This window comes from Ahaetulla prasina, chromosome 5 (assembly GCF_028640845.1).
Source record: "Ahaetulla prasina isolate Xishuangbanna chromosome 5, ASM2864084v1, whole genome shotgun sequence".
Lineage (NCBI taxonomy): Eukaryota > Metazoa > Chordata > Lepidosauria > Squamata > Colubridae > Ahaetulla > Ahaetulla prasina.
Genome location: NC_080543.1, coordinates 44,980,736 through 44,995,889, shown reverse-complemented (window position 1 = coordinate 44,995,889; position 15,154 = coordinate 44,980,736).

Genomic DNA, 15,154 nt, shown 5'->3' with positions numbered 1-15,154 from the left:
AAAACCTCAGAAAACATATATATATATATATATATATATATATATATTTGTCTTTGGTTATTCGGGTTTTCTCATGCGTAAAATTCTCCCGCGTAAAACACCCAGCCTGACGATGATGAATGAGACTTCATCGAAACGTCACCAAGACACTTCCAATTTTACGTGGGAGAAAACCCAAATAACCAAAGCTCTACATACAAACACCCGCGAAAACCTCAGAAAACAAATATATATATATATATATATTTGTTTTCGTAGGTTTTCACGGGTATATGTATGCAGGTTTTGGTATGTTCAGGTCTTTTCCGTGTAAGATTAGAAGTATTTAGTATTTAGTATTTAGCCTAAATATTTCCAATCTTACACGGGAAAAGACCCGAACATACCAGAACCTGCATATATATATATATATATATATATATATATATATATATATATATATATGTATGTATGTATGTATGTATGTATGTATGTATGTATGTATGTATGTTTGTTTGTCCACTAGATCCAAAATAAAAGCCTCCCCATCAGCGAAGAAATCCAACAAAGAATCATTCCCAGAGAGAAATCATCCAGATGCCCTAAGCTCTGGCCTCCCAAGATACACAAAGAAGGAACCCCACTCAGACCCATAGTCAGCTCCATAGGCTCACCTCTACAAAACCTAGCCAAATTTCTCGCCAAACAACTACAGCCCTATGCAGAATCCATCGCCTCACACGTAAAAACTCATTCCAGTTCATAGAGATCATAAAGACATCAAAGCTCATGAGTAGGTAACTGGGCTGTAAGTTTTGTTTACTCGTGAGCTTTGATGTCATATCCCTCTTCACCCAAGTGCCAATCAAAGAAGCCTTGACAGCTATCCAAAACAAATATAACCCCCCCAAGCACATCCTAGATCTGACCAACCACTGCCTATCCAACACATACTTCATCTATAATGGACAAAAATACAAACAAATAGAAGGAGCACACATGGGATTACCCCTATCACCTGTCATTGCCAACCTCTACATGGAACACTTTGAAACCCAAGCACTAGAAAAATCTGATCACAAACCCAAACTCTGGCTCAGATACGTAGATGACACCTTCATAATCTGGCCACACGGGAAAGAAAAACTTGACAACTTCCTCACACACCTCAATGGCCTATACCCCAAAATACAGTTCACCATGGAAACAGAAGTTAACAACCAATTTCTCTTCCTAGATGTCTTAGTCTACAGGAAACCCAATGGCTCCCTAGACCACCAAATCCTCACATGAAAACAGCAAGCATGTTGCATATTAATTAGGACTGTGAAGGAATCATTTGCATTGACATGCATTTCTGCAAAGCACACTTTTCAAGCCACTTTGAGAGTCTGCATAATTTCACTGTCCTGGTTTCTAAAAGCAAATCTCAGCTGAACTGCTTTTGTGTCATACCAAGTTTTACATCTACTAGAACTTCTACAAGTTCTACATCTACATCAGGAGTAGAACATGCGTTTAACTCTCACTATCTGACTTTTCCAGTTAGTAACTGCATCTGTCTGAAACAAAACAACAGAAGTCTCTCACATTATAGCATAAAATGCTTTGCTAAATCAAAGTGCTGCTGCCTACACAAGTCCAGTATGAATCAGTTACTAGTTTTTTTAATATATATATATAGAGAGGGAGAGTCTGAGAAGATGTTTAACCTTTTGCCCTATTTCATGGAAGCTTGCAAGATATTATGTCCTTCCTGCATTTTTTTCTCCAATTTCCAGAGTTGTTGAGAATATAATATCCAATTCATGCTGATCGGCTATTCTAGAAACTTGGCTGGATATATGTAGTTGACACTTTATGGACAAAATTTCCCCCTACCTCTATCACAATTGCAAAGTTAGATCCAGAAACATATATACTTGACAAGAAATCTAGAGTGTAGAAATGAGCAGATTAAATCTAAAAAGTTAAGAAATTTAACTTAAATGTGATACATTATTTGGCATTAAATAAATATAGACTTAACACACTCAAATCAATCAATGTTTAAAGCAATCCTCAGAATGTATAGTATATGCATTCATAATACAGAGCACACTGTTCAGCCAAGAAGACCTATAGAAGTTTTCTTGATGCCATCTAGTAGCTGGGATGTACACAAACAGGACTTCTACAAACAACATACGGATTGAGTAATTTCTAATAGTACTATAGTAAAGCACTAAGAAATTAACTCCTGTGATTCTCTATTATATCACTGTCTCATTAAGGAAGTGCTTGTCTTTTCCCACATTCTGGGTAGAAAAATTGACTAGATTAGATATTGAATCTTCTAATTTGTAACCTACTATACCTGAAAACAGCCAAGTTCTTTAGGCATTAGGATATCTTTTATGCCAGTGTTAGCTTTGTTTTCCAGCTTCCCGCCTGTTGCTAGTTCAGACCAGTTCAACCACTTCCTATTAGTCACTAAACCCAAGGAAGCAACACAGTCCAGTTTACAAAGTCAAATAGGGATCCAACAAGGAAATATCGATGGCAGTCTTGAAAAGGCAAATCCCAAAAATATCCAACAGAACATGTTTATAAATCAAAACAAAGATAGATGTATGAAATTTAACATAATTTTCTTTTTGGACAAATAAATTACATCTTTTCTTGATCATGTAAGTGTGATACATGGGACAACCCTTGAAGGCCATTTGAAAGCTTCAGATGGTACATAATGCGGCAGTTAGCAATAGCTGCTTTTCAGTGCATACAAAACGACTACTCCACAAGTTACTTGCCTATGAACATATTTTTGCATGTAATTCAGAGAGCTGAAACTCTTCATAATTTGAGGCCAGTTTTCTTATGGAACTATTTCTTTCTAATTATCTCTATCTGTCCCATCTGTCCCAGCAGGAGGGGCATGCCTTTGCTAAGGAGTGTCAGTTAAGAGCCGAATTTTCTCTCATGAATATGAATATCTCTCGTATTTTCTCCTCTAGAATAATCTTTCTCCAAAGATTAGTTTGGTCTTGTTTCTGTTGGCCTTCTCTAAGGCTTTGGATACTTGGCTCTATGCTTGAACCTGAGACTTTGGATGAAACCTGTTTCTTGATTGTGCTGAATGATTAAGTGATGTTTTTGCAATTTTTCCTAGCTTCTGTGTGTTCTACAATTTCTGTACATAGGTTTTTTTTTTAACTTTTAGGTTAGCCACCCAGAATCATGTATTTGAGATGGGCAATGATATCAATCTAAAAAAAAATTGAATGAATAATGTACTGAAAAAATAATCAATGTATTTCTACAAAAGAAAAATCATTTAAATTTTTTAAAATTTAAATTTATTCTCTACCCTGAAAAGGAACATTAAACACCAATATAATTATAAAATTTATCAAGGTATCTCATTTGAAAATATTTTTCTCCAATAAATGTGCATATGAGACATATTTAGATGTATATACACATTTTGAAAAGACTTAGAAAATGAATTATGATGAATTATGTGTAAAATAAAGTGCCTTGTTTGTAATACTAATTGAATGCATGTATACACAGATTACTCTTTCTTTATCAGTGTAATTGATAAGGCCTTAGGGTATCCAACTGGGTTAACTTCCAGGTAGATGATTGAAGTTCATTTTATGAGTAGTCAGAGCTGAAAGTAAACTGAAAAGGAAACAATATCAAAAACCTAGCAGCCTGAATGATGCCTTCATGTACATTTGTAAACCATATATTTTAGGTTAACTACTGGTATACTAACTTCTATTTTACATCAGGATAAAGTCAAGGTACTGATAGCTCCCTAAAAGCCTTCAATAATTTAGCTCTACAGCAAGTGCCATATAAACCTGTTTCTAGGCTACAGTAAACCTCAAAGATCATCTCATTTGACCCAATTTTGGAAGAGGTTGTTTTATGGGAATGTGAGAGAAAAGTTTTGTCATAATGGTTAACCTTATTGAACCAGCAGCAATTTGTTTCAATTCTTGTTATGATGGCATTTAGTTTGGAAAGAAAAAATAAAGTATTAAAATAGTCAGTTCAGTTTAAATATAGTTCATAATTAATTTCTATGTTTTAATAGAACATATTAAACATATTGATCTATTAAAGCATCTAAATATTATTTTCATTCTAAAGGTACTAAAGGGATGCGGTGGTTCAGTAGCTAAGATGCTATGCTTGTCAATTGACAGGTCGGCAGTTTAGCAGTTTGAATACCTAGTGCCGCATAATGAGGTGAGCTCCTATTACTTGTTCCAGCTTCTGCCAACCTAGTAGTTTGCAAGCACGTAAAAAATGCAAATAGAAAAATAGGGACCATATTTGGTGGGAAGGTAACAGCATTCCGTGCACCTTTGGCATTTAGTCATGCTGGCCACATGACCACAGAAACATCTTCGGACAGTGCTGGCTCTTCAGCTTGAAATGGAGATGAGCACCGCCCCCTAGAGATGGGAACGACTAGCACATATGTGTGAGGGGAACCTTTACCTTTTTAAAGGTACTATTATTGATAGTATTAGGCCATAAGATAAGAACTTTTATAAAATAAAATAAAATAATAAAATATCCAATGGAAGAAAGAGTGTGAAGTCTTTTGTTGAATTGTGTGACACAAACAAAATGTTAAAAAATTACAATATTTATGTAGTTATAAATCACATCTAAATTATATTAATGTAAAAAAAATATCCTTATAATCCCCAAGGCATGTTACAACTTTCGAGCACTCCTAATATTTGGAAATTGGTGTTCTATCAGCTTGGGTTTTTTTGCCCTATATTAAATATATACAGTTTCCCTCTCTGCCATATGTAATTATATATAAACTCAACATTAACTTAGCACAAGGCCATGAGTTCAAATTCTGCCTTAGCCATGAAAACCAGCTAGATAACTTCAGGCTAGTCGCTTTCTCTCAGCCTAACTCCCTTCACAGGATTATTGCTGTAGAGGAAAATAAGAGGAGAAAGGGTTATGGATATCTTCAGAGCCTTGAGTTATCTGTAAAAAATAATAATGGTGCGATATAAATAAATAAATAAACAAATAAATTAAATTTGCATTGTTAATTTTACTTAGTTTGGTAATGAAATGTCAAAAAAATAACCAAGTTCAGACAGCAGTATGGAACTAGCCTATCTTAAGTTTCACATGCACCTCCAAAGCCTCTTCTGAGTTCTTCGAAAATTAGTAGTAGATTTGTAAGAGTAACACAGTAATTAGAAAATTATCCTGACTTCCCAAAGAACATCATGCAATCTTTGTTGACATGGGAATGGTAGAAGAATACATTGTTTTTCTAATAAAGGATTTTTGTTTGAAGATTTATTTTTTGCTGTTTTCTTTACTTCTTTACTCCACAAATTATTTAATAACTATGTTTATTTTATATCTTTTCCTAATTAGTTCACTGTGCATTTATCTATTGAATTTGCAAGGCAAAAGTAAAAGTGAAATAAAGACACTCATAGACACAAACATTAATAAATTAACAATTAATAAAGTCATTCTGTTTGAAGAAATGTTCTGCTGTTTTCTTTTTTCTTTTACCCCTCAAATAACTTAATAATAGCCACGTTTATATATTTTTTAAATTATTTAGCTAGGCATTTATCTATTAAATTTACAAGATACAAGCAAAAGGTAGAATACAAATACAGACAAAACATTAACAAATTAACAATTAATAAAGGAGTTTTGTTTGAAGAAGTTTTTTTTTCCTTTTTTCTTTTACTCCACAAATGATTTAATGATATTCATATTTATTTTATACCTTTTCTTCATTATTTAGCTATGCATTTGCAAGACAGAAGCAAAAAGTGGAATATAAACACGAAGAGACACAAACAAATTAACAATTAACAAACTAAATTAAAAATTAAAAGAATAAATAAATATTATACATATTAAAGAAGGAAAGTTCAATAATGCAAAAGATGCAAGTATAGCCATTCTAGCTTTGTTTTACATACTTATGTAGATGTGAGTGCATCTAATCACATTTAAAAGACATTGAAAAGTCCAGAATTCTAAGGCAAAACATGAATTATTGACAAACGGTCTGCATCACGTATCCTCTGAAACTACATGAGACTTAGTAAAAGAAGTGATTATAGTCTCTTATTTGGTTCAGATTACTTTTTTCATAATAAACAGCTGTTGTGAAGATTTATAATTATTTAATTAACCTACTTTACTCTTTCTGAAATGTGATAAGTATTAAAACAAAAGACAGATCAGATTTGGCCAGCAGAGGAGACAAGAATGCAAAAACACTCTTCCAGGGATGAACAGTTGTAAAAACTAGATTTTGAATTTTCTATTCATGCTACATTTTTTTCACTACTTGGCACAGTTAAAAAAAATCCTGCTTTATTGAATCTGAATTGTATCACAAATAAAAGAATTCTGAAATAATAGCAAGCAAATAAGCAGAAGAAAGGGTTGGGTGTTAACTATTGATCTGATTCTCAGAACTGTCTGCCTTCTATGTTAAACTGTGTTATCTAGCTTTCTACCCAGAAAACTAGGGAGGCAGCTAGAGGAAAATTTTTACTATCTTTTAGGAGTAGGCACCATCTAGGGGTGAAATGCTCCCGGTTCAGACCGGCTCGCCCAATCCAGTAGCGATGGCGGCTGTTGGTTCAGAGAACCGGTAGCAAAAATCCCTGGCCCCGCCCCCTGCCTCTGCTGAGCCGCGCGATCATCAGTTTTTTTTCTTTTAAAAGCAGTTTTTCTTCAGCCGAAAACATGCCTTTAAAAGTAAAAAAAAAGCCTTTGATGATCCCGTGGCTCAGCTGAGATCGTCAGAACTCTTTAAAAGTTTTTTTTAGCTCTTTGGCCGAAGAGGTTGCTAAAAAAAAAAGGTTTTAAAAGGCTCCTCTGGCGATCCCAGCTGAGTTCCTCATCACCAGAACCTTAAAAAACATGTTTTCTACAAACTCTTTAGCCGAAGAGCTTGTAGAAAACTTCCTTTTAAGAGGTTCTGGGCTGTGTTAAGGCACTTACCTAATTAAGTGCACCTTTCGGGCTGGGAAAGCCATGCTTTACATCAGTTGCATCAGCTAGCAACTGAATCTGTCTGCCTGAAATCTATCTCCTCAGTCAGCAACTGAATATGCCTGCTTTGCTGCCTGAGGAACTCTGGGAATTGAAGTCCACAAACCTTAAAGTTACTAAGGTTGGAGAGCCCTGATCTAAAAAATATAAATAAAATAAATAAAATAAAATAAAATATTTGTGCAGCTTTCTGAGATTTGGTGTGTTTTTGTAGTGTTTCACTCTAACTACAAAAACACACAAAATCTCACAAAGCTGTATGTGGCATTTTGTGTGTGTGTGTGTGTGTGTGTGTGTGAGTCAGTTGTGTTGTGTTGTGTGTGTGTAAAATGTGAAAGTTGGTTTTTGAGTTTTTTGTGGCTGTGTGAGGTTCCTGCATGTTGCAGGGGCCATTTTGGGTGAAATGCAGCTGCTTTTACATTGTGTGAGTCAGTTGTGTTGTGTGTATGTAAAGTGTGAAAGTTGGTTTTTGAGCTTTTTGTGGCTGTGTGAGGTTCCTGCTTGTTGCAGGGGACATTTTGGGTGAAGTGCAACTGCTTTTACATTGTGTGTGAGTCAGTTGTGTTATGTTGTGTGTGTGTAAAGTGTGAAAGTTGGTTTTTGGTACCTCTTATTGTTTTGTATACTTTATTATTTTTATTATTTATTGTTATTGGCCATGCCCACCCAGTCATCTGACCACCAAGCCATGCCCACCACAGAACCGGTAGGGAAAATTTTTAGATTTCACCCCTGGCACCATCTACTACAACACCTACCTATGGTAACACAAAGCATTGTTAAATAGATGGATATTCCAAACATTCTAATTTTATTACTAGCATTGCACATAGTTGTGTTTACTACTACTACATTTATACTGGCTACATAACATTTTATTTGTGGATTATCCCAGCCCTGCAACTCAAATACTTTATAAAGTGCATTTCAGAGCCACTATTATTCTAAGTCAGTTTAGATTGCAAGCGATGGAACTTATTCACTTCTACAGACAAGATGCAGTGAAAAGGGCTATAATACAAAGTGGATAAATCTTATTCTGGCTAGATAGATGATAAGATGAGAAAGATAGATGATAAGCAGAGAGAGAGAGAGAGAGAGAGAGAGAGAGAGAGAGAGAGAGAGAGAGAGAGAGAGACAGACAGACAGACAGACAGACAGACAGACAGACAGACAGTACTTTCTCTCTTTGGAAACTTTCTTTCCAAAGTTCACTAGCAGTAAACTCAACCAATCTAACATTAATTTTCCGGGCACTGAAAAGGGAAAGGTTATTAGATTCACACTACATCATTATTATTTTATGAACAACCATACTTTGAAGCTAATTTATGGTTATCAATTCAATGTTCATTTCATTTTAAAGAAATATTTTAAAATAAAATAGCATAACTTTGATTGTTGGCATATCACTTTCTTATGCTGCCTTTTCTCTCACATTATTGGAGGGGAGGGCTTTTATTGTTTCCTAATTGCAGTGCTTCAGATTATGTGATCTCTAGTGAACATCTTTGCTAAATTTGAGATGGTGCTGTAGTGAACATATCATACACTTTGAAACTAAAAAATAAAATTCTCTGTGACCACCACTATAAATTCTTTTAATTGTATAATTTATTTTGATCCTTTATTGATACATGATTGGAAATTGTTATAATGTTAGCATGCTATTTAACCCAAGCAAATTTTGATTAAAAATCAGACAGTTGGCAGCTAAGGACATACCGTATATACTCGAATATAAGCCGATCCGAGTATAAGCCGAGGTCCCCAATTTTACCCCAAAAACTGGGGTAAACTGGGGACTCGAGTATAAGCCGAGGGTGGGAAATGAGGCACCTACCGGTTGGGGAAACCCTCCCTCCCTCAGCTGAGAAGGCTGGCGGCTCCCCCGCCCCGCCCTCTCACTGCACCGGCAGGGCTTCCCCGCGCCGTCCGGTAAAATGTGAAAAAAAGAGAAAAAAAAAAAAACCTCGAGTATAAGCCGTATATACTCGAGTATAAGCCGAGGGGCTTAAAAAAAAACAAACTCGAGTATAAGCTGTATAGACCCGAGTATAAGCCGAGGGGACGTTTTTCAGCACAAAAAACGTGCTGAAAAACTCGGCTTATACTCGAGTATATACGGTAGATGTTATTTCTAAACATTAGGGGTCTCTTAAGTCTATAACTCTTATAAGAATATCTTCTGCAGAAATCAAAGATTATAGGAATTATTAATTAAATGTTTAAATTTATTATTTGTAACAATCAGGTGATTTTTGTTTTCTTTTTTCATTTTGTAGTTCTTTAGCTAAATAATATAGAAAATGAAAACCTCAGAGTATGAGTAAAAAAAAAGGAGCCTTGTGTTTCTACAAAATTTATAGTAAAAAAAGAATACAATAAAAACATCATCATCATCATCATCATCATCATCATCATAATAATAATAATAATAATAATAAATAATAATAATAATGATGATGTTTTAATTTGTATACCGCCCTTCTCCCGAAGGACTCAGGGTGGTGAACAGGCAGGTAAAATACAGACATACACAATAGTTAAAACAACCCTTAAAAAACTGATTTAAATTTGCCCAAAAATTAAAATAACATACATCCCCATAAAATTACAAAAATTTAAAAACCCATCAAATTCAGTTAAAATTTAAAGATAAAAATCAAGCTAGTCCAGCCATACGAAATAAATAGGTTTTAAGTTTGCGGCGAAAGGTCCTAAGGTCAGATAGTTGTCGAAGCCCGAGGGGAAGTTTGTTCCACAGGGTCGGAGCCCCCACATGCATACATGCAGGATATAAGGAATTCAGCTGTAGAAAAAGAGTGGCTATATAAGTCTAAATCAATCAATTAAGAACTATCGAGTGTAATGGTTTGATGAAGTTTGTATTTGGAATTATATTTGTTACAAAATTCACACTGCATAGGAATTCAACGTAATTTTTAGCCTGTTATCCTAAAATTAAATCATCCTATTGTGTGATTAATTTAATTACAATAGGATTTATAGTGCAAAGCATGGAATTCAGAAGGCAGCTAAATAATAAATAAGTTATGCTGCTGTTTTTAGAGGGTCTAATATATAATATGTACAACAATATCAAAACTAGCTTATTATCACTACTATTAATTTAAAGTCCAATCTATACTGTGATTCTTAATTATACTCAAATTAGGATTGTTTGATCTGATCATGTATCTAGAATGCAAGGTATTTAATTCACATACATATAAAGATAAAATATTGAATGCTAAGAAAAAAGAGGTCATCTGAAATCCCCATAAAGGCATCTATAAATGTGTCTTGAGTTGTCATCAATGAGTGGGAAGACTTGGCAAATAATAAGAGCATCTGGCTCTACTGACTTGGCAGAGCAATCTGTGAAAAATGGCTCCTGCAGTTCCAGTACAAGTTCAAGTGCAAATATGACACTTGCAGCAGTTCCTGTTGATCCAGAATGAGACACTTTAGCATTAGAGGAAATATGATTCAAATTAATTGTATCTTCCAAGGAACCAGCAGGCCATAATTTTACAGTGCAGAAAGACTGATCCATAGAGAAATAACTTTGTTCCTCAACTATTCATATTAGGAATATCAGTTATTTACTAGCTCTCACTTCAACTTTCTGAGCTATCAAATGGACACTCAAATTGCAGATGACCATTCTTCATATTTACTGAAATATTTTCATTGGACCTCTCTTTTTTAAAAAGAGAAGATCCATGATTTTGATACAGTTATATTGTTCAGAGAAAATTGACATCAGTTAGGGCCTAGAATCAGAGGTGGGTTTCAGTAGGTTCTGACCAGTTCTGGAGAACTGATAGTAGAAATTTTGAGTAGTTCGGAGAATCGGTAGTAAAAATTCTGACTGGCCCCGCTCCCATCTATTCTCTGCCTCCCGAGTCCCAGCTGATCGTGAGGAAATAGGGATTTTGCAATATCCTTCCCCTAGAGTGGGGTGGGAATGGGATTTTACAGTCTCCTTCCCCTGGAGTGGGGTGGGAATGGAGATTTTACAGTATCCTTCTCCTGCCATGCCCACCAAGCCACACCCACCAAGCCATGCCACATCCACCACCACAGTATCGGTAGTAAAAAAATTTGAAACCCACCACTGCCTAGAATGCATGCTACAAGGCTTAACTCATAATCAATTTTATTATGAGAAAATGCATGAGCAGTACATCTTAGCAATTTTTAAAATGGTCTTTTATGTAAAGCTAAAGACAATAACTGGTGTAGGCAAAGTTTGAGATATCGGTGAAACAATGTCATCTGGCGACCCCCAAGGGTAGGGCCTTCTCTGTGGGGGCTCCTGCCCTCTGGAACAAGATGCCTCCGGGGCTTCGCCAACTCCCCGACCTTCGGACTTTCCGCCGTGAACTGAAGACTCTTTTATTCCGTCAAGCTGGGCTAGCCTGATTAAGTAATTTTAAATGGGGTTTTAGTTTTTATATTACTTAGTTTTTAATTTTGGCCACTATTTATATAAATTTTAGTTTTGTTTTTATTGTATATTTATTGTATCTTTTAAATTGGCTGTTAACTGCCCTGAATCCTTCGGGAGAAGGGCAGTATAAAAATGCAATAAATAAATAAATAAATAAATAATAAATCAAATGGTATTCTGCATACTGGCAATTAGTCTATGAACACCAACTGGCACTCAGAAGACATGATGAAAATTCTTTAATTTTACAACATTTAGACAGATTTAACCATAGTTTCAATTGGGAAAATGTGACAATCCTAGACCAGGCCAAATTAAAAAATGCCAGGAAATTTCTAAAAGCCTGGCAGTCTGACAAATCAGCCATCAATAGACATATAAACATTAAAAACACCTATAGACTATACAAAAGAGACAATCAACCAGCCCTAAAGAGAAAGAGACTCCAGCTTCTCTCCACCAGTAATCGGCACTCAGATCAGCATAGATTAACTCCAAGGTCAACTTCAGACCAACAATCATGTAAGCAATACCCCAGTCAAGAAACTGCCAAAGAGCCATTAGTAACAGTCCAATCAAAGAATCCCTTAGACAGTCCCCACCCACCTACTGGCAAGACACCAGAATATAAACTGACAGCAAACCGCACTCCTTACTAGTACTGATGATGTTACCTAGTTAGGGTGATCAAACATCTGCAAGAAAACAAACAAGCTCAGAGAACCCCAAGGACTCCCATTTCAACCCTGAGCTATAAATATTCTCCTTTATTGGTACTGGTTAGTCTCTTGAGTGTTAGATAAGTATGTCTATCTAGACCCGTTCCAGTCCGGCTTCCGACCCGGATACAGCACGGAGACAGCTTTGGTCGCATTGGTGGATGATCTCTGGAGGGCCAGGGACAGGGGATATTCCTCTGCCCTGGTCCTATTAGACCTCTCAGCGGCGTTCGATACCATCGATCATGGTATCCTGCTGCGCCGGTTGGGGGGATTGGGAGTGGGAGGCACCGTATACCGGTGGTTCTCCTCCTATCTCTCCGACCGGTCGCAGACGGTGTTGACAGGGGGGCAGAGGTCGACCGCGAGGGGCCTCACTTGTGGGGTCCCACAGGGGTCGATTCTCTCGCCCCTGCTGTTCAACATCTACATGAAGCCGTTGGGTGAGATCATCAGTGGTTTCGGGGTGAGATACCAGCAGTACGCTGACGACACCCAGCTGTACTTTTCCACCCCGGACCACCCCAATGAAGTTGTTGAAGTGCTGTCCCGGTGTTTGGAGGCTGTACGGGTCTGGATGGGGAGAAACAGGCTCAAGCTTAATCCCTCCAAGACGGAGTGGCTGTGGATGCCGGCACCCCGATTCAGTCAGCTGCAGCCGCAGCTGGCTGTTGGAGGCGAGTTACTGGCCCCAAAGGATAGGGTGCGCAACTTGGGTGTCCTTCTGGATGATCGGCTGTCGTTTGAAGACCATTTGACGGCCGTCTCCAGGAGGGCCTTCCACCAGGTTCGCCTGGTTCGGCAGTTGCGCCCCTTCCTTGATCGGGATGCCTTATGCACAGTCACTCATGCGCTCGTTACCTCTCGCTTGGATTACTGTAATGCTCTCTACATGGGGCTCCCCCTGAAGTGCACTCGGAGGCTTCAGTTAGTCAGAATGCAGCTGCGCGGGTGATAGAGGAGCTACACGTAGCTCCCATGTAACACCGCTCCTGCGCAGACTGCACTGGCTGCCTGTGGCCTTCGGGTGCACTTAAGGTGTTGGTTATGACCTTTAAAGCGCTCCATGGCTTAGGACCTGGGTACTTACGGGACCGCCTGCTGTTACCATACGCCTCCCACCGACCCGTACGCTCCCACAGAGAGGGACTTCTCAGGGTGCCGTCCGCCAAACAATGTCGGCTGGCGGCCCCCACGGGAAGGGCCCTCTCTGGGGGGGCTCCCACACTCTTGAACGAGCTTCCCCGGGTTTCGCCAAATACCTGACCTTCGGACATTTCGTCGCGAACTCAAGACTCATCTTTTTATCCACGCGGGGCTGGCTTAAATCGGGATTTTAATGTTAAATTTATTAATTTTAAACGGGGTTTTAGTATGGTAAATTTTAATCACTGGGCTAATTTAAATAAGTTTTTTAAATCGTATTTTAAATCTGTATATTGTATTGTCGGTTTTTTATTATGCCTGTACACCGCCCTGAGTCCTTCGGGAGAAGGGCGGTATAAAAATCAAATAAAATAAAATAAATAATAAAATAAATCACAATGTGCAGTAGATAAAGGTTTGCATCTAGGTAATAGTCATGCACAATAATAATTCATTGAGTAAGGTATTTACAAATGCCTTTTGTGGCACCATTATCCATTTCACATATAGTATGTAAAGTACATCTGTTGATTGCTATCTCACTTCAGATAGGTATGTTAAGCTGCAGTAATTTTATTTGAAATACTAGCTCTATGCAGTCAAGTGTAAAGTGATTATTGTAGTTGCAAGTATGGATCTGCATTTTTGGACTTGTTCCTAAAACTAGTCTTCAGGGTTACTTTCATTATCAACTTCCCATGCTAAGGCTGTACAAATAATTTGAATGGAAGATACTACGGAGGACAGAGTTCAATAATTTAAGGTCCACAAAATATTTGTGGAGAAAATTTATTATAGAACAACCCAGTTTCTATACTTAACATGGGTAGTTATGAAAACTTAGAAGTAGGATATTGGAGCAAGAACTAGGACTGTTTACTGTAGCACTGAGACTATGCATAAGAGCTGTTGAGGGAGTACTTATGTGGCATCAAGGCTGTGTCAGTTTTTGGCTATTGTACAGATAGTACCACTCCAGGATGGTCTATGCCAAACACACTCTTTCAAGTCACTTTTTCAACTCAGTTGCTATAATTGAGTCTGTGCCACTCTTTTCTTTCCTTCCATGTTTCCCTAAATTAGGTCTTAGTCTAACATGTTTAAAATATAACAGTGAGTCAGGTTAGTTGTACTTCAAATTAATTTCTAGATTGATTTATTTTGTGATTGATTTATTAATTATCTTGGGTTGTTTTCTAACACCAAACTCAAAAATGTAAATACACTTTCTATTCTGCTTCTTCAAAATTCAATGTTGACTTTCATAAAGTGTCATAAGGAAAAACATTGCTTACACAAATCTGATATTTGTAGTAATATATGTTTTGTAGCATCCAAATATCTTTTCCAAGGACATAATTGCTGCCCTACCAAGTGCTAAGCTGTTGTATATTTCTTGGCTTCTAGTTCCTTTAATATTGATAGTTGATCTTAAAAGGCAGAAGCTAATTACCATTGCAATATCTTCATTTCCAGTTCCAATGTTGGCTGTTGTACCTGTTGCCATTAGTTTGGTCTTTTTTATGGGTAATCCCAGATGCATTTTTTCACTGTGCTTTCAGTTTGTAGCTTATTTGTATTTTCAGTTAACATAATAGTATTGAGAGCATCACATGAGTTATTGATACTTCTGCGTCCATTTTAAAAACCTTGTTCATCTTGTTCCAATCCAAACTTTAATATATTTTCAGCATATCAACTGACTAAATATGGAGATATTGTAAAGTGTTGTCTTATTCTTTTGCTGGCCAACAGCCAATTTATCATGCTCTGTCATGGTTGT